The sequence below is a fragment of the Schistocerca cancellata genome, chromosome 10 (assembly GCF_023864275.1).
Source record: "Schistocerca cancellata isolate TAMUIC-IGC-003103 chromosome 10, iqSchCanc2.1, whole genome shotgun sequence".
NCBI classification, from domain to species: domain Eukaryota; kingdom Metazoa; phylum Arthropoda; class Insecta; order Orthoptera; family Acrididae; genus Schistocerca; species Schistocerca cancellata.
Window position 1 is genome coordinate 66,874,179 of NC_064635.1, and position 21,037 is coordinate 66,895,215.

Genomic DNA, 21,037 nt, shown 5'->3' on the forward strand with positions numbered 1-21,037 from the left:
TGGTATCCCGGAAGGAGCTGCGACTTCTCAACTCCCACCCTATCTCCCCCTCCCCCTCCCCTCCGGGATTGGTAGCACGTCTACTGCGTCTAGGAGGAGTGGGTGAAGGAAGAGTGGCGCTTCGGCAGGAGGAAGACTGCCCCAGAAGACCAGGCCGCCATTGAGTACTGAGGAAGTAGCGCTATGCCCATCCGAACGCGAGGTCACCGAATCACTCAAGACGATAAAGGAGGAACAGCAGCCATGCTGCTTACCCTCCACTATACCCGGACTTTTGTGCCAGTTCGTTCTTTAGTGCAGTGCAGTGCAGTAGTGTGCGACTGTATTAACTGCAGTAGTGATGCAGTTGGAATGTCGTACTTTATCTAGGTACCACGTAACTGTCCGTCGTATTTACCACATTTCAACATCGTATTTTCTGGATATTCATGATCATGTGAAATATCGGGCAGATTAAAGTACGCTCTCTACTGCATTTTGTATGTCTTAGTATATCGATAATACATCTGTTTGTCCAGAGTAAAATTACGTGTTAAAACAGCGACAATAGGTATACGAACTATGCATGTATATAAACTCTAATTAAACTGGTCCTTTTTCTTTGTACAGAACACATTCGAAAAACAAGGAGCTAACATAACTACGGGTAACCAAAAAAAAGTGGGAAAAAGTGGCCGCCTCGCTCTTCTCATCTTAGGCCTATTGTTAAATACTCTTTATCAAGAAATAAAAATCCTAACTTCCATTTAAAATGCTCACAAACGCCACTAAAACATGAGGCTAGAACAAATAACTAATGAAGTCCATGAACGACTGCAAATGGTTTCGTAACCGAATATAACCATTTCCTGCCAATGATCAATTCAATTCAATTGGACCAAATGACCCTGTCATTCCTGTAAACACAGCCCACACCATTACGGTGCCACCATGAGCTTGCACAGTATGTTGTTGACAACCTGGGTCCATGAATTCGTGGGTTCTGCGCCATACTCGAACCCTACTATCAGCTCTTACCAGATGAAATCGGGACTCATCTGACCAGGCTACGGTTTTCCAGTCGTCTAGAGTCCAACCCATATGGTCACGAGCAGAGGAGAGGCGTTGCATGCGATGTCATGCTGTTAGCAAAGGCACTTGCGTCGGTCGTCTGCTGCCACAGTCCATTAGCGCCCAACTTACGCCATAGTCGTACGTCCCACATTGATTTCTGCGGTTACTTCACGCAGTGTTGCTTGTCTATTAGCACTGGTAACTCTAAAGAAACGCAGCACGGGGTAGCCGCGCAGTCCGTGCGGCTCCCCCCGTCGGAGGTTCGAGTCCTCCCTCGGACATGGGTGTGTGTGCTGTGGTTGGTTGGTTGTTTTGGGGAAGGAGACCAGACAGCGAGGTCATCGGTCTCATCGGATGAGGGAAAGACGGGGAAGGAAGTCGGCCGTGCCCTTTGAAAGGAACCATCCCGGCATTTACCTGGAGCGATTTAGGGAAATCACGGAAAACCTAAATCAGGATGGCCGGACGCGGGATTGATCCGTCGTCCTCCCGAATGCGAGTCCACTGTCTAACCACTGCGCCACCTCGCTCGGTGTGTGTGCTGTGCATAGCGTTAAGTTAGTTTAAATTAAGTAGTGAGTAGGCTTAGGGACCGATGAACTCGGCAGTTTGGTTCCGTAAGACCTTACCACAAATTTCCAAATTCCTACAGAAACGCCGCTGCTCTCGGTCGTTAAGTGAAGGCCGTCGGCTACTGCGATGTCCGTGGTGTGAGGTAATGCCTGGAATTCGGTAAGTCTACGCAAACTCTTGATACAGTGGAACTCGGAATATTGAATTCCCTAACGATTTTCGAAGTGGAATGTGCCATGCGACCAGCTCCAACTATTATTCCGCGTTCGAAGTCCTTAAATTCCCGTCGTGCGACCATGATCACGTCGGAAACGTTTTTGCATGAATCACCCGAGCACAAATGACAGCTCCGCCAATGGACTGTCCTTTTATGCCTTGTGTACGCGGTACTGCTGCCGTCTGTATAAGTGCAAATCGCTATCCCACGACTTTTGTCACCTCAGTGTAATGTCAAAATGATAAGGCTTACCCATTTCAGCACACCTTTGCAGCAGTGTCCGTTTACAAGTCATTATGCCAAACGCATATCGTATCAGTTCTCGAGCTTTAGAACGTAGTTTGCATTAGTCGCTGGGAATGGTCTCATCCGGTAAGCCTTCAGTTCAGTTGCCTCGCACTGACAGCCGGCCGTGTGGCGGATGTTACTCAGCTGCAGTAGACGAGGCTCCTCGGTCGGCCGTAGTCGTACGACCGCACGAACAACAACTCAGTCGGCGAACAAGGCCCCAGTGGACGTTCAAGCTGAAGATCTACATCCTCATACTACACCGACGTTCTTATTGTACCACAAGCGAAGTGACTCAAGTGGATCCTTTTACGCTTTATGACATCACAAAAACTGTATGGTGTAAGGCAAATGAGCTGAAGCTTATAGCGAACGAGACTATTGTTGCTAGATACAGTTTGTATGTTTATGCCTTGACAATTCTGCAGTGATGAGCAGAAAACAGTGGTGAGAAAACGCCAAGTTCAAAACGGGCATATTTTCCATCAAATGGCTCTGAGCACTATGAGACTTAACTTCTGAGGTCATCAGTCCCCTAGAACTTAGAACTACTTAAACCTAACTAACCTAAGGACATCACACTCATCCATGCCCGAGGCAGGATTCCAACCTGCGACCATAGCGGTCGCGCAGTTCCAAACTGTAGCGCCTAGAACCGCTCGGCCACTTCGGCCGGCGCATATTTTCCATCGTCTCCCTTGTTTGTATAATGGGTTACAGCAGATATCGCAGGAATAAGTGCCATTAAAGACGGCCGGGGTGGCCGAGCGGTTCTAGGCGCTACAGTATGTGACCGCGCGACCGCTACGGTCGCAGGTTTGAATCCTGCGTCGGGCGTAGATGTGTGTGATGTCCTTAGGTTGGTTAGGTTTAAGTAGTTCTAAGTTCTAGGGGACTGATGACCTTAGAAGTTAAGTCCCATAGTGCTCAGAGCCATTTGAACCATTTTGAACCTTTTATAAGTTTGAAATCCGGCAGTTTATTCGAACATGTTCCGTTGCCAATTATTAGATTTAAGTATTCGTCAAGAGTTATACCTTAAGCAGTTCCCACGCTAACGATGAAACGGTATCTGACACACACAACGTCAACTCGCAACATAAAACAAGCCGTTTAGAAAACTGACCCCATTTCCATGTCCTGCCGAGACACAGCTTGTGCTGAGGCCAACGGCATATAATCCTGCAGACTGTTAATTAAGACCATTTTACATAAGCAGCTTTCTGGGAAAAATCGACTACTCGAATGCGTGCGCCCTTCGTGCATGCCTCTACAGTGCGTTTACAATTAGTTGCAACTTTTGACATTTGGCTTACCGGAGAGGGAGCGCCGCTGTTGCCACACCGTGAATAAACAGTACCACGTGGTGTCACACATTAGATGCATCAACGTTCGTCAGCTCTTGTTGTAAAGTAGTATTTTCTGGCGTTAAAGTGTTCTGTAGCCGGCAGGTATTGTGAACAAGTGTTTTGCGTTGGCGTTGCATTAGTAACAAAATGCCCTGCATCTGAATACAAGATTTGCAATAAAAGTGTCGTCCAAGAACACGTTCACTGGCTGGGGAGATAACGTTCTGCTATAAAACACTCCTCAGAATCCGGCAATAGTAATGGGCAAAACGCCATACCACGATGTTGTGATGCATAACGCTCCAACAGTCCAGTAGAGAAAAGTGGGGTGCGTAGAAATGTTCCATAGGATAAAGTTGAACCTAGCATGTATAGGCGAAGTTAATGGACCTTGTACTGCTGTACAAGCCAAACGCTGCACGCTACCAGGTCGACGAACTAGCTAACAGTGCAGGGAAAATAGTTTAATCAGTCTTCCTCCGTGCCATGCTCATTTAAATCCGACAGAGTATATGGGCCTAGGCGAAACGTAACGAGGCAAAAAGCAACACGAAGTTTACACTCACTGCGATTGAAATGCTGACAGAAGAAACGTTACACGATGAGACTAGTCTTGATCAGACAGCCATACCAAGAAAGTAGTCCACGACACAGGTTCGTGAATGACTGTGACGAGTTTTGAGGAATACTAACTTCTCTTGTTGCAATGTTAAAATCTGCTCCTTTGTCAAAACACAGCAGAGTTTCGAAATATTTATGTCACTAATTCACAATTAAAAGAGAACGGAACAACGAAATTAACTTTCTAGATATAACAATCAAAAAACAAAACAATAAGCATATGTTTGAAATTTACCGTAAACCCACAGCAACAGACATTATCATACGCCAATCCTCGAAACACCCACACGCGCAAAAGCAAGCAGCACTTCGACACAAGCTCCATATACTCAACACAGTTGAAATTGCGACAGAGTCCTGAAATGGTGTATTATTAAACCAACAACTAAGTGCAAGTCAGGTCAATTGTTTATGAAATAGCCCATTCTCAGTATGAAAATAAACTTGTAACTATTTCACTTATAATGCCACAAAACCCACATCAGTTCTCGTTTCACCAGCTATCGATGGCCCTTAATAATTACATTATTTCTTGAAAAAATCTGTAGTCGCTTGAGTTTCGCGTTAGATAAAGAAATTTCGCACCTTAATCATATGCAAAACACTCTTGACTTTGCACGCTGTCATTTGCTAAAATCTTATTTCAATATCTCAAGCCATTTATGACATACGAGGAATTTATGGATATTTCAATCTAGTTTGTTCACTGACGCACGAGTTCGTGACGGAGCACTTCACATAAATTCCATTTTCTCGATATCGGAAACAGACAGCAGTATCCTTCCAAGTGTAAGAATAATTCAATATATTATCTACATTTAATACGCAGCAACATGTAATCTAACGCGCATCAAACACAAATTTATAGCGATATTTTGCACTGCAAACTAAAAATTTCTTGCAGTAGTTGACCTACTAACGAAATATCATAATAATTACGACCATTAACAAAATGATAGGCCGTTCATCGTGAAGCTGACGATTCAAAATATAAAGTGTGTGAGGATGAGAGTGTAGTACCGAAAAGTTTTTTTTTTTTTTTTTTACTTTTGAAAGAGCTTGCAGATCGACCGGCTCGCTGTTCGCGCAGTCAAGCGAGCCTGACAGGAGCCGCTCCGAGTTGGCTTGGCATTATTATACAGCGGTCACTTGCTGACGCACCCAGTACACGCTGGCAACTACGCTTCCCTCCACTCGCTCCGCACTACACTGTCTAAAGTCGCAACTCATTTTAAACGCGCTATACATCAACCACGACGCGAGATAGTCTATGACGCCAATGGTTTATGGATCGTGACGAGTGTGTTGTAAATTTCCGAGTATGTTACACATTGAGCATGCGCAGAAAGGACTATAGCGCCGTCATCTACATCGATGTTGACCTATTCTGTTCGAGCTCACTCCTATTAAGGGAATGGCTTTAGTGTTTTCAAAAATGGATCAAATGTCTCTGAGCACCATGGGACTTAACATCTGAGGTCATCAGTCCCCTAGAACTTAGGACTACTTAAACCTAACTAACCTAAGGACATCACACACATCCACGCCCGAGGCAGGTTTCGAACCTGCGACCTTAGTGGTCGCACGTTTCTAGTCTGAAACGCCTAGAGCCGCTCGGCCACAAAGGCCGGCTTTAGTGTTTTCATGTCTCTCAATCTTTACTGTGTTGTTTGCTTTGTTAATCGTGACACACTGAGAAGATACACAAGGTACTGATATCTTTTCCTATTAGTGTTCTCCAGCAAGACAGACGAAATATCTGAAACCAAAACGGTATCTAAGTTTTACAGAGAAAATGCTTACACTGTCACTAAGATGAACATATATAACCATGTTTTAGCGAAAATTATTTCATTAGTGTAAAAGTGAGAATTATCTCAGAAGAAAAAGATACAAAGGATAAAGTAAATCGTTGCTATTTACTACGTTCCAGATATTGTTTCGTTTCTTTGCAAGTATATATTTTCTTGAGCATTAACTGCATATGTTCTGAGGTGTTGGGATGACACTTTTTCTATTTCTCAGTTTTAAGGAGTGTAAAGAATTTACCACACGACCTTTTAGAAGAACTTCCACTACGAGTTCTGTTTTAGTCCTCAATAAACTTAGCTACAATTGCTTGATCCTAATTCTGTTATAATATTTCCACCTCTTCGTAAACAAGGGTAATTCCACTTTCTCCGTTCAGATGTCAATCCGCACAGCAAACGAAAATGACCACTCGAAACAGTACCGAAATGCAACGAAAGGAGCGCTGTAGTAGGCTCCATTTCCTGGAGTAGTCAGTTGAGACAAGAAAGTCGATCGTTTAATAGGGGCCGTAGGCCAAGTCCTGCTCGTGTTAGCTCAACTGCGCCTGTCGAATTACGAATTTTTTCCATAATAATTCGCAACAGAACATTTGCTGCGCCTAGACATCGCCCGCTGCCAGCGACTACGAAAACAGACAGACCATTTGCAGTTGTTGCTGAAGAGTCATTCGATTTGTGTACGAATGTCACATGTTCTTTTCTTAATAAAGCTTTACCTTCGGAAAAGAGTTTGTTAACACTTTCTGTCTACAGCAAGGCGTCTCAAGTGAATATATATTTGGAACAGTTCACTGAATCCATCGGGTTTCCGAAGATATAATAAAACGTTGCGATTTGTTTCACTATTCTGATCGCATTCAGGACGGAGTAAAATATGATGATACTTTACAGTTCGATGTTTTAAAGATACAGAATCTGGTTCAGTTACAAACAACAGATTGAATGGAGCGAGAACTATTGCTAATGATTTCCCACACTACTTCGTCGGTGGTATTCGAGTACGTGAATGGTCGCACCCTTTAATTAAAAAAAAATGAAAAGTTGTTCACATGAAGGGAAGCACTTGCTACTTCCTGTCGTCATTCAGTACATACAAAAGAATGCACCACTTATACATATTTGATCGGTAAATACCATGCTAAATAAAACATATCTTACCTATCATTTTCTTCCCTTGTAGTGGCAAGGCGTCAAAATTCTTGTTAAATAATTTACATATTTCGTTCGGAACTTCAGTCTTTTCTAATCTGTTTGCATATTCAGGCATGGAATAGTCGCACAATAGTGGCCTAAATCGCACTTTTGCGATGAAAACGCTAATACGGTTGAAATACTGTACTTCGAATGTTTTCAAACTTTTCAAAAAAGTGGAAAAGCGTATGTTTCTTGCACCAGGCATGACGTTCCAAATTAAGAGAACTGTAAATTATTAAACATTTTCCCACGATATTAAGCAATTATATTTGTCATATGTAAAAGAAACTCTACTGAAAGTTAAGGAATAACGCGATTATAAAGAAAATCTATTACCTGTAACATAAGTATTATTATTATCTTTGTTCTCTTTGGTATCGGCGTGCAACAAAAAGCACGAGACTCTCTTTTGCCTTGTCTTGTTCTGACAGGACGCCATTGTGCGCAGTCTACATAATAAGGTGTGTACATGTTTTATTATTTGAGCATAGAGCTCCAATATCTGTCTAAAGTATTGCTGTTGTTAATTTTAACTGTAGCCTGCACTACATATTCCATTTGATTGTCCCATCATTTGTAAAAGAATTTCAGACGCCACGCCGGCAGCAAGCTGAATATCGCTGGACGGCGACAATTGGGCAGAATTAAGCGGCAATTTCAAATTATCGCAATTACTACCCCGCCTTTTCCACAGGCGACGCTGGAGATCGGCGATATTATTTCTTTCATTTATGAACTATAGGAAACTGATATTTTCAAAGTATTTACGTTACGTGCAACAGGACACAGACTTCGCCTGCACTAAGACGAAATTAAATCACACGTAGGTCCTCACGTATTGAAAATGGTGAAATACTTTTTTGTGTGTGAATAAAGCCTATGATGATTAATTGTTTTTGAGCAAGGATTCATCTAAGTAACTTCAATAATTGTACAGAATCCCACGCTACATTTTTGTGTCATTTAAATCCAAGAACGATCCGTGCCTTCGCAGATCTTTGCAGTGAAACCAAAATCAAATTAAAAACAAAATAAAAACTAAATTAAATAGTAAAACACCTCATTCACATTCCATTCAACAACACACAAATTAATAATGATTTACCACACTATTTCGCCGGTGGTATTTGAGTACGTGAATTGTCGCACCCTTTAATTTAAGGTTGAAAAATTGTACAGATAAAGGAAAACACTAGTTACTTTCTGTCGTCATTCATTACAGACAGAACTAAAGAAGAAAGTATCACTTATAAATATTTATTCAGTAAATACCTTGCAAAATGAAACATATCTTACCTAACATCTTCTTCCCTTGTAGTGGCAAGGCTCAAAATTCTTGTTAAATAATTTACATATTTCGTAACATTTTGTAATCTGTTTCCGTAGTCAGGCACCGAACAATCGCACAATACTGGTCTAATTTGCACTTCTGCGATGATAACGGTAATACGCTTGAAATGCTGTACTTACTAATGTTTTCAAACCTTTCCAAAAAAAGTGGAAAAGTGTATGTCTCTTGCACTAGGGAATTGTCAAAACAAAACGTTTTGTTTACCAATTTCGAATTTTTTAAGACGTCGGTTAAAGCCTAACAGTATTGGAGAAGAGATTGAGAACTATCCCCAACACGGCGTATCACAATTCGATGGTACGTACAAAAGGCCCCTTACTGAAATTCTTAACGTCAAATCCTACATAGACTGGAAAGACCGATAAAAATACGCTGTTCTGGTTATCTCTAGCGTCTGAACTTTTAAGTCTGGGCACGAAGGCGTAAATTTTGAATGTTTGTGTGGAGCAAGGAACTAAGTTTCGCAGTAAACTGCAGCTCTACATTGTACACTTCATATCGCTGAGGTGCATATTTTCATCCCGAAGCATATTGCAAACGTAATGTGCAACATAGAAATTTCCACTACTATCCTAGGACCAATCCAGTCAGCGCGCACAAAAGAGACACGCGGGCTAGTGAACATCGTTACGAAATGACATCGAACAAATTAGCTTCAAGTAAATCTTCGTAAATAAATTTAGAATGATTTGTATAATAAGTTATATTAAAGTGTTGTGTGGTAGTTTGTAACAAAACATATATATATCAGATTGAATATAAGTATAAATTTTTCTTACCTTAATGTGAGAACAAGCTTCTCGTTTGCTGGAATGTACGGGCGTATTTCGGTACTTGTTTCTCGTGTTGCATACTAACCACTGAAAGAAAAAGGGTCGTTAAAGGATATCGGCGATATTCGAAAATACTAAAAATGTCCCACCGCTTGACTGAAGATGTTATCAGGCAGTATATGAAGTAAGCTATTCTTTCTTCTGGATATAGACGCCCGCAGAATTTCCTCCTCCCGGTTTTCTGCCTCAGTAGCGGAAGTACAGAGAAGGCATCGTCCTCATCAGACTCGCCACGGACCTGAAACACGGCGGCAGTGCCGCAGCACAGCACCGTGTGTAGAGTCGGTGCGCTGAAGAGATGGCCTCATGTCGAGTAGTCCAAGCAACGAAGGAAAATTATTGGGGAGGGGAAATCCCTGCAGTAGCAAATTTTTGTACAGTAGTAGGAGGGAGTGCTGAACAACATACTAAAAGTTCCCACCAGTGAGGTGTAAGCGTGTGGGTGGGGGCATTTGAATGTCCCTTCTTGATTATCTCGAAAATCGCGCCTCCTAAAGAAAATTTATCCCGCTATAAAATTAAACTACATTAAATTTCCTACAAAAAAGGACCTACTCATTTTTTCTCTAGAAGTAATATTTTCCGCGTTGCAGAGGATGGAAAAATCGCAATTATTAAATACAGTTTTAATGGTATAAAATTAATGTCTGTTAAATGCAATGCGTTAAGAAGAAATGTTAATTATGCGTACCACATCTAAGTGCAGTAGAGCCGTATTAAGGAATACGCGTGAGGGAAGACTGGTTGCCGGAATGTACTTTCCTCCTGTCGGCAAACTACTCTTCCTATCCCACTGCGTCACAAGAAGACACACTGTATTGTGTTTTACAAAGGTACTACTACCTTTCCGCGGCGCGCCTTACGAAACACTGGCGATGCAGTGCGCATACCTCCACATGACAATTTTCGGTACACGGAATCAGATGTTATTTACATGACATCCTGACACGCAACGCAAGTGGAACAAATGTGAACTATGTTCGTGGAAAATTTGCAGGCTACTTCATTTATGATCACAGAAGCCAACCTACGAAGACAATTTAAAGAAGTCCAGTTTTTTATCACATCGGAGTGAAGTATGCTTTATAGTTTAACAAAAATGAAAATGTGATAAATTTCCGGTTCGCTATCATAGTTTTTATGACACTCGCTGGCTTTTTTTCTTCTAAACTTCCGTGAAAACTTGAGAAATGACTGCCTGTTACGTTTTAATCTTCTCCCGTTTATATAGGGTGATTCAGAAGGAATGTCACAGAATTCGTGAGATGATTCTACATGTGAAAATAAACCGAAAACTTCCTATGAACATTTGTCCGATTTTCTGTCATTGCGCAACTGGAGCAGAGTAAAGACTACAAACTTCTATGAATGATTGTGAAGGCAGCGGGAACATTACTAACTGAAACACTGTGTGGGCCCTGTGGTGAACAGAATAATGGTGGTACAGACTGATCCATCCTACAAGAGGTGTTCCAGAAGTCCCCCACCCATCTCAATGCACTTGTCATCGCATCAAAGTATGTCTTGTGTCTTGTTGCAACCGAACATCAGCGGGCTTTAATGCGGACAACACCGTCGGTGATGCGGGCGACAAGTTTTCACGTGTATCCATCTTCGTAGCGTACACATCCCCCTTTAACCAGTCCCATAAAAAGAACTACAATTGGGTAGGTTGGGTGATGTGCCAGGCCTGTCGGGTCCACCACAGCCAATCCACCGTTGAGGAAATGTGTTGTTCGGACACTGGGATACTTGTCTGGTACAGTGAATCGGTGATCCATCATGCTGCAGGTACACTTGCTGTCATTGCTCTAATGTCACTTCTTCCAAATGTGGAGATAGGTTTCTGTCAGCAAATGTGTGTATGCTGCGACTGTCATGAGATGTGGCAGGAACACAGGCTCTATTGCTAGGTCATCAATCATACCACACCAGACGTTCACTGAGAATCTAACTTGGAATCTTGTTTCCCTACTGTCATGTGGGTTCTGCTTCGTCCAAGTATGAGAATTGTGGGTGTTGATGATACCACTGCATGTCAATGTATCCTCATCTGCAAATAAAGTGTATTAGAGGAAGTCTCTGTGTACAGCCAACCATCACAAGATTGATGTCTGCTCACTGAGTCATCCGGATCAGGTGTTGCACGGACTACACACGGAACGGTTACAAGCCCTCGGAATGCAGCGTACGCCACACTCGCTTTTGTGGAATATCGAGCCGACAGATAAAACGCTGTGTACCATTGCAATAATGTCTTCCCTTCCCTAAACTGAGTGGATCGCCTCACGTTCTGATGTTACGCGCACTACGGGTAGCGTTCCGGATTCATGTAATGTTTGAAAAATCTTGGGAAATACCCTGGCACAAGGGGTTCACTAATCAGGGAAACGTCTCTGGTATTCCGTCACAGCCGCACGGACAGAGCCATTACAGTACCTGTACACAAACAATATGTACTCTGAACGGGTGAACATACGCAACATGTTGATATTCACGGACACAATGGACTTGCTAAATTAAACAACACGCAAGCACGATACGCACACGGCCTCACGACTGATCATCGATCCAACCCATGGTAGCACACTGGAAACGCTTGCAGCTATTGCCTCGGTTCAAAGTCACAGCGCTGTCATCTGTTGGAGAACTCCCATACCTCTTGCAGGACGGATCTGTCACCTGTCCCACCACTATTCTGTCCACCACAGCGCCTGCACAACATTTCAGCAAGTGACATTAACTCTTTTATCTTCACGTTCATTCATGGATGTGTGTAGTCTTCAAACCGGTCCAGTTCCATAACGATCGAAAATCTGAGTCATGTTCGTAGGACTTTTACGATTTATTTTCACATGTAGAATCACCTCACACATTATGTGGCATTCCTCCTGTATCACCCTGTATGAATATTCCTCCCACGCCGACGTTCCATATGGAGGATTGTTATACAACTTGACCTATAGTCGTCAGTGTGACCTACACGATCGCACTGCCGAAGGCGAATGAGCAGCGCTGCCTATCACACACCGTCTGCTTGTACGAGACATTATCCGCGCGTCGGTGTCCTGCAGAGGGTGTCACTGGGAGCAATATTCCACCTGACCTGGCGATAGTCCGCTGGTATATAAGCGCGGCGGAAGCGCGGTGGCGCTGCACCTGACCTACTGCGGGAGCAGTACCGATGTCGACAAAAACAGCGTCCCTACAGCCGGCGACGCTCACAGTGGCCAACTCGAACCGCTAGGCCCCGCACTCAATCAATTAGGCACGTGCAACAGCAGCAGCTAAGCTGCTTACACTGCCTTTGCACCTGGCTTATGAAGCCACAGTTTTGAGAGAGCTCGGTGGCGCTGCATGTCCGAAGGCGTCCATCAAAAGTAGTGGTCGTCAAACTGCAGCTCGAATCATTCGTGTCGCTCACGGTCCCTAGCCGTATTTTATAATAATATGCATCTAGTGACTCACAACCGAATCCAAAAATGCCAATAAACGTTAAGAGCTTCTTAAGGGTGTAGTTTTCCTGCTCAGTAACAAACGACAATACTTACTGACAAGGAGACGGCACGACCGTGGGGTCCAGGATTTGTCCGAAATTTTGTGTGGTGAAAGAGGACCTCTAACACCTCACGTGGTTAAAATATTAGGACGCACTACTCGGAAAATCCCGGGAAAAATCGATCCAAAGTTTCTTAGGTGCCGTATGAGTATAAAATGTTAGTCCATTGCCGAGCCGCCGCCTGGCCTACATGTTTGGCGGTCGGACACTTACGCCAGAGGTCTCGGGTTCGGTTCCTCCTCTGGCACTTTTTTTTTCTTCTGTTGCTTGCAAAATTGCAGCATTTTTACAGGAGAATCGTGAAATTAATTCCCGGGAAGACTGTATAAAAATTCATTCTATAATTGACCATCAGTTATCGTCACCAATATTCCGAGACATGATTCAATATGCCTTGTTTGCCTCAAAATTATCAGAAACTCAAAACATTTTCGTAAATGTTAACGGGGCATATTTCTGTACAGATTTATTGCAAACGCCCTGTGATTGTAAAAAAATCTGCTTTTATATGTTGCGCAAGTTGTCGCAAAAATTATTGCTTGCTTTGTTTTTACGATAATTACCACTGCGGTTCTTGTTTATAATTATTATATGTATAAAAATGGCATGTTTCCCAATCAAATTTGTCATTCTGATTAAAAACCCAATGATTCTCCTTACATACTTTACAATGAAAAATGGAAAACCCACCGCCATGAATTGTGTTGTTGGACAAAAAGAAAATAATTTTTATTCAATAATGTAACTAATTTGTTAAAGATAATGTAGGTTTGGGAAACTTTCTGAATAATTGGTGGAATAACAACAGAAAATCAAACAGAAGGAAAAAAGTGCCAGAGGAGGAATAGAACCCTGGACCTCTGGCGTAAGAGCCCGAACCCGAGCCCTAAGCAGCTAGGCCACACGGCGGCTAGGCAATGGACTAACATTTTATACTCATAAGGCACTTAAGGAACTTTGGATCGATTTTTCCCGGGATTTTCCGGGTAGTGCGTCCTAATATTTTAACCACGTGAGGTGTTAGGGGTCCTCTTTCACCACACAAAATTTCGGACAAATCCCCGACCCCACGCTCGTGCCATCTCCTTGTGAGGCAGTAATATTTTAAGATGGACTTCATTTTAATTGGCGTTGGTGAATTCGGGCGTGAAGTAAGTAAAGTTCGCAGTGTATCTGCGGGGCAGCTGTGCGGCGTTAGCAGAAAAGTGGAGGGGAATGTTTTATTGTGTCTTCCAATGCTGACAACACATGGGCGACAGCGATTCTTATTGATCGGTTGCTATGGTATAAATTTTGACATGGAAGTAACATGGATACGTGAATGCACATTACAGAGACCGTAATTTGTAAAATGCAGTACTTATTTGTAGCAAGGAATTAATTTAATTACGGCGCTGCGATGCAGTACAAGAAAACTCGCAAATCATTTATCAAACTTCTGTCATTGAGTCATATTCAATGGTGCATTTCAGTATAGGTAAAATATTATCAAAGTAATTCGTACAAATAGTAAAAACAACACTTCACCACACAACTATAGATTGCTGAGGTAGGCAGTAATCTGAAACAGGTTATAGTCAACACGGAGTATTCCAGATGGTGGCGACTTTTAACTATCAACACTTGGGGCTGGAGACCAACTTATCGTGTCCATTCTACAGCTAGACTACAAGGAGCTCATAACGTAGCATATCAATTAATAAGATCGGCAAATTTAAGATCCGATGCGCCGCCCCAAAATGTCAGTATTGACTCCTAAGCACGAAACTTGTTGACGTCGACTGATCTTCGCCCGCAGTACGTAATGAGAGGGCGCTTATTTGCACGTGCTCTCCCACACCATGTAGAGCCAATTATTTGTTAGACGCTCCATTTGCGAAAGGATATACATTCCAACGCGTTTATCCACTGGCGTCGATGTTCTCCTGTGCACCACACTACAGTGTTTGGGCGGTTGTTCTTGACGCAGAATCGTTTCATCAGTTCATAATAAACATTCAGTCGTCGATGTATATCATTTGGTATCACTTCACAGGCGGTGATGCCATCCGCTGACGCGTAAAACGTACAGAGTGTTAGTTCTAAGTTTGCCGGTTGTCAGAGCGGGCGCAACTGCAACAGTTACGTGCAATTTCACAAGTAAAGGAAATAGCATGAAACACACTCAAAGAGAAAACAGTAACGCAGCAGACAATAATGGCTGCATCACACAGTATAGTCTGTCGGATGGCTGCATCACACAGTATAGTCTGTCGGTAAACTGAAGAGTGAACGAGCGAGTCCCCACTCTGCCAACACAGGACGATTCTACATGCTGTTTCACAACGTAGTGCCGGCCCTGCCGCGGCGCGCGCTTTAAATCTGTGGCGACCTGTGTACAGATACGTCTCAGCTGCGTTCATGTTTAGACAAATGCATTAAGACCAGAAAGAATACAAAAAACGATATCTTCTTCCGAAACACAACATTATAGAGTAAATATTATTAACATAAGAACGGAAGTCAGGATTATACTACAAACATAGACCCGAATGCCTGTACATGTGAATGTATGTTCCTCTGTTGCTGTTCGTGAAACGAACCCCATATAATGCAATCAGTCTGTAGAATTCAAGGCATGTTCTTACTTTGTGTTTCTACCAAGAGGTAGAAGTTTTCTTTGAAGGACTGCATTGAAACTTTACAATTCTTGCAACACGAAGAGTGTTTAAAGAGTAAGCAGAAATTTATAATTTTGTGTGTTGTATTAGCCCGATTTGCACTACTTTTTGTCACTCTCTTTGTAAACATGCCTCAAAAGTATGTAGTATATTGGGTATTTACTCTGATGTCAGCTGTCAGAAAGGTTACATGTGTTTTGGTAGCATCAACAATTATTTGTTTTGTATAAAAATAAATTAAAGAATCTGTATTAAATTTTGTTATAAGAATGGAATAAAGTGTATGAAATTTTTAGAAATGGTAAATATTGCTTTTGGTGAGCCTGTTATGTGTAAACCAAAGGCAGACAAGTAGTATAAACATTTCAAAGCAGGCCTTAAAGGACATCGGTTTTACAAGCATGGATGAGATTAAAAATGCACAGTTAAGAGACGTATAAACTGTCCCGAAGAAACAGCTCCTGAAGTCTTTCGGGAATTGGAAAAAGCACTGGTATAAGTGTATAGCATGTATTGGGGAATATTTTGAGGAGAACAACATTGCTGTAGATTAACAAATAAAGTTCTTACCAAAAAATAAAAATGAATATGTGAAAGCACCTCGAATGACAAGCTTTTTGCTTAGAAGTGAATCGGTGTACATGTTTCGGAGGAAATTTCAGCAGTGTTTAGAATAGGTCTTGGGCACATGTTTTAAGCAATATGTCTTACAATCAGATGAATAGTGACCGAGATACAGATTTAGTGTTCCATAAACATCAAAGGTTTCACGTGATTTTGAAACTGTCTATCACGATGGGTTTCCTCCCAAAATTATTAGTTTCCCTTCGCGGCAATTCCAGTAAACCATGCAGCTTATTTTTCCGTTCCTTACTTATGTGTCCTATTGGGTGAGGCTGACGTTTGTATGGATTTCAGCCCTTTAATTGGGACTGGTAATATTAGCCAACAGTTCTTTTTGGGCCGCCTCTTTAATACACGCTGTAATAACATTAGAGACAATGGAATGCTCGCTACTCCGCAAATACCTCCACTTCTTCGAAATCTGCCTATTTTCTTGCAATGCTAGACGATTATCCATGACTTCCGGATATCGAAGTACATCAGTAATTATACAAAGTTAACTCACTGACACTGACAGCTAAGATCCCACCAACAGAAACGACGTATATCAATCACTGCACGCCGATCTACACCGCTAGACCGATAACGGGCAACAGATTTTGGGTGACCCAGTAGGCCGGTGGCAGCGTTCTTCCGGGATAGGCCACTTCCCCCACCAAAAGCGCTGCTCGCTCTTGAGTTTACAGACAGACTGTACTGTCAGTTACATAACACTAGCTGCAGTAAAAAAAATACAGGGTGTGCATAAAGTCCAGGAAAACTTTCAATTATTTATTGCACAAAAACTAAACATTGTACAGATGTCATACATTTTGCATTTTGAAGAGAAACCCTGAAAGTTTTTCTCATTTATACCACCACAGCGTAGTTTGGTAATTTGTCAATAGTCAGTCTAGTTGCAAACATGGCTCCACATTCACTTCACTCACACTGGGAGTCCGCTGCTTCTCTTTGAAGGGCACAACCAACCCATCGTAACGAATTTGTTGTGCCAGTGGTAAATGGCCTTCCTTGTTGGTGGCTTCTTATCATAAGTGGTTCTAAACATCCATTGAACAGCTGTAGCACATTTGTTTTTGTCGAACTCCAACACAGAAAGCTCGCTCCGCACCTGAACTCGCCATGTTTATAACACACTGAAAACAATGGATGGGACGCAGAAATGTATATCGTGTGCAAGATTGTCCAGAAAGTAGTCTGCCAAGTGAAATGATATGCAACATGTCAGCAGTTAGTGTCCTCTTCTGACAAGTCGACTTGGTAGTGTGCAATGGAAAGCACACTGGACTTGCATTTGAGAGAATTTAGGTTTTCTGTGATTTCCCTAAATCGCTGTAAGTAAATACCGGGCTGGTTTCTTTGAAAGGGCACAGTCTATTTACCCCCCCCCCCCCCCCTGACCGAGCGAGGTGGCGCAGTGGTTAGCACACTGGACTCGCATTCGGAAGGACGACGGTTCAATCCCGTGTCCGGCCATCCTGATTTAGGTTTTCCGTGATTTCCCTAAATCGCTCCAGGCAAATGCCGGGATGGTTTCTTTGAAAGGGCACGGCCGACTTCCTTCCCCACCCTTTCCTAATCCTATGAGACCGATAACCTCACTGTTTGGTCTCTATCCCCCAAAAAAACAAACAAAACCCTCACCCCCCCCCCCCCCCAAATCTTCCCAAATTTATGCTCCATCTCTATTGACATCAATGTCGCCGCATGTTAAACCCTAATCTCCCCCCCCCCCCCCCCCGTAATATTTGAGACATTGAGGAATCAAAGAAGAAAAACACCCTATTCTATGCATAAGTATAACGTTCTAAATCGCATACTCGTACACGTCGCAGTGGTTTGTTGTGAACTTAGTATGAAGAGACAATTACTTCTACTGGACAAGCTCAAAAAGTTTCGTTTTTCCACACAGCTGATGCATCTGTTAAAAAAGGAAAATATATTAACCATAAACAACTCATTACAATGGCTTTAATCGTATGACTGACTGTCAAATGCTCACATAAGTGGGAGAGGAAAAAGGGATTGCTGGTCAGTCTGCACTCCAGAGCGGTACAGAGCAGAAGGCAGGACAATTCACAGTCAAGGCATTTGATTGTTTTCTTCTATCTGAGCCAACACTGGTACAGGCATTTACTAGAAATGCAGGTCGTGAGACTCGGTAGGGAACTCGTTGTGGAGACTCTTGGACAAACAGGGTTTTGAAATAGTTGTTTATTCCAGACAGGACTAACTAATACACTGGATGCTAGTTCCAGGGTTAGAAAAAGCAGGAATAACACTGTTGCAAGAGAAGGAATGGATGCTAACCACAGTAGCAAACACTAGCAGCATTTTAAGGCAACAACTTAGTTGCAAAACAAAACATACTGAATGTGACACTGTTCACAGAGGCACTCCAAGAGAGAGGGCAGAGTTACGCGGAGCTGGACCGAGGCTGGAGTCGACAGACGCGGATTCGGTGCCCAGATCGTCTGATTGAGAACTCTGCCAAAATGTGGAATCTAGGGGTCCTAAAGAGTCGCATGGGGGCACTGTTTTTCCCACTTAAAGCCACCTAGCCAATACCCTAGGTCTCTTGCAGTTGCCTGCCAATCACGGTTTAGTTAGGTCCCCTCTACTCCTCCTAAGGCGAGTATTTTAATGACGCTGCACAAAGTCCGTATTTGGTATCATCATTGTTCAGCTGAAAGCTAAACATAACTGCTCTGCCAAATAAGGCTTGCAACAAAATTGTTATACATCATTTAGCCCCGCCCCTCCATCTCCCCGGAGTAGGGAAGGGACTGCTAGGTTAACAGTTTTTGGCGTTTCACTCTCTTTCTAACCCTTGTGAGCCTACTGACGTTGCTGTTCTCAGGGCTTGTATTAAGCTGGCTTTATACGTTAGTATATGCCTGTTGGTTACAATGTTCTACGGTGGCATCCTACCACAGCGTCTAGACGACATATGAAGTTACATGTTAATTTCTTGAAGAGTAACTAGCGCCCTGGGACCGCGTCTGGGGGTGTCTGCATTTTCGCAAGGCTATCCCCTTGCGGTTTCTCTCCTAGTTTCGTTTGCCCTCAGCATCATCTCTGCTCCCGCGCCTCTCTTCCTTTCTCACAGCTTCAAGATAGCACTACAGTAGCAAGGAATAATCAATATATTACATGACGATAAACTTCCACGAAACATTCTTGTCCCATAAAAACATCCAAATTCTTTAGTGACAACGGTAAAAAGAAGAATTTTCTATGATTAAAAAACTAGATGAAAAATACTTTCATTACTTTTCATTAAAATCGTTGACAGCTTCGTGTCGGCCACTCTAAATAAACGTTTCTGTTAAAAGTAACTTAAGCTCATAAAAGAGCACTATCAAAAACTTTGACCACTTATCCGATGACATATAATGCCCAACATACAGCAACACTACAAACTGACCAGGATAACAAAGTGATTGCCAACTATAATCCATTCATCATAAGAATAAATCTGATGTAAACACTGCACTACACATTTTTCTGCACTTGCTGGAACCTCATTGGATTTCCGTTTCACGTGGGACTGCAGCCAAGCCGTCTCGAGTACTGTCAAGTACGACAATAAGGACACGTTTTGTACTGTGAGTTACGCGCACATCGACTTAGAGTCGAATGTCATTTAATTTTTAAGTAGAATGAAATAATAAACTGCAAATCTCCCACAATACGCTCCTTAGACAACTACACGAAAACCACAACAAGTTATCGTTTTTAGCTAACGTACTATTGTAATTAAAAATAAGAACGATGAAAATTCCTGACTTAACCACAGAGTAACTTTTCCGCATTAGCTGTGTGTAACGTAAGAGTATCGAAGGATTTTCAGTTCTGGAAGTGTCACCTGCTACATTCATAATGCTATCAACAACAGAATGCACAAAGCCAATGAGGTGCAGCATTTTCTCTTCTTCTTTTATTACAAGCCGTTCTATATCCCGAAAATGTTCGGCAGTGACGTGTGAAACAGCTGCGTGCGTTAGTTTCAGTACATCTGACAGCTTAATAGTCCAGTTATGGTTCAAATGGCTCTGAGCACTATGGGACTTATTAACATCTGCGGACATCAGTCCCCTAGAACTTATAACTACTTAAACCTAACTAACCTAAGGACATCACACACATCCATGCCCGAGGCAGGATTCGAAGCTGCGACCGTAGCAGCAGCACAGTTCCGGACTGAGCGCCTAGAACCGCTCGGCCACTGCGGCCGGCTAACAGTCCAGTTAGTTCTCTGGCCAAATCCTGCAGCTTGGCTCCAGATCAGTTCTGTTGGGTTCATACTGTAATGGTACAGTAGCAAATGTAAAAATGTAGCATATGATGTGGTCGATGCTGTGAAAATGATTGTTTTTCATGTTTCTACGATTCTTATCTAGCTCTGTGGTACAAAACAATGGACACAGTCGAAACAGATAGGATTTGGTTTTCCATTTTTACCTTAAAAATTAAACTGTTATGTTCCCTTAATTTAAACAACTTTTATGAATAGTGTTTAATAAATTATTGATGATTAAGAAATTGTATTTGAAATGGAAACTGGAATTTAGCGTCCAATATGTAATTAGAAACAAGAAGGCGTGCATTATTCACAAAAAATGATGAGTTTTATAATTACGAGATGTAGATATTTCAAACTGTATGAGGAAAAAAAATGATTGTCGTGATGGGATGCTTTTATAGATCACCTGGGTCAGGATCTGTAGTTGTAGAGCTCTTCAGACAGAGCTTGCACAATATCAGTAGTAATTTTCCTGATCATGCCGTTGAAATAGGGGCTGACTTCAACTTGCCAGGTAAAGATTGGGAGTGTTATGTCATCAAATCTCGTGCCAGAGACAGGGAATCGTGTGGCATTGTTCTGGATGACTTATCCGAAA

General features: G+C 42.4%; 1 protein-coding gene across 4 annotated transcripts in view; it reads right to left on the bottom strand.

The window, feature by feature from the left end:
* Window positions 1-21,037, bottom strand: part of LOC126106316 (YLP motif-containing protein 1-like) — a 432,507-nt gene that overhangs the window by 81,870 nt on the left and 329,600 nt on the right. The gene's annotated exons all lie outside the window — the stretch shown is intronic.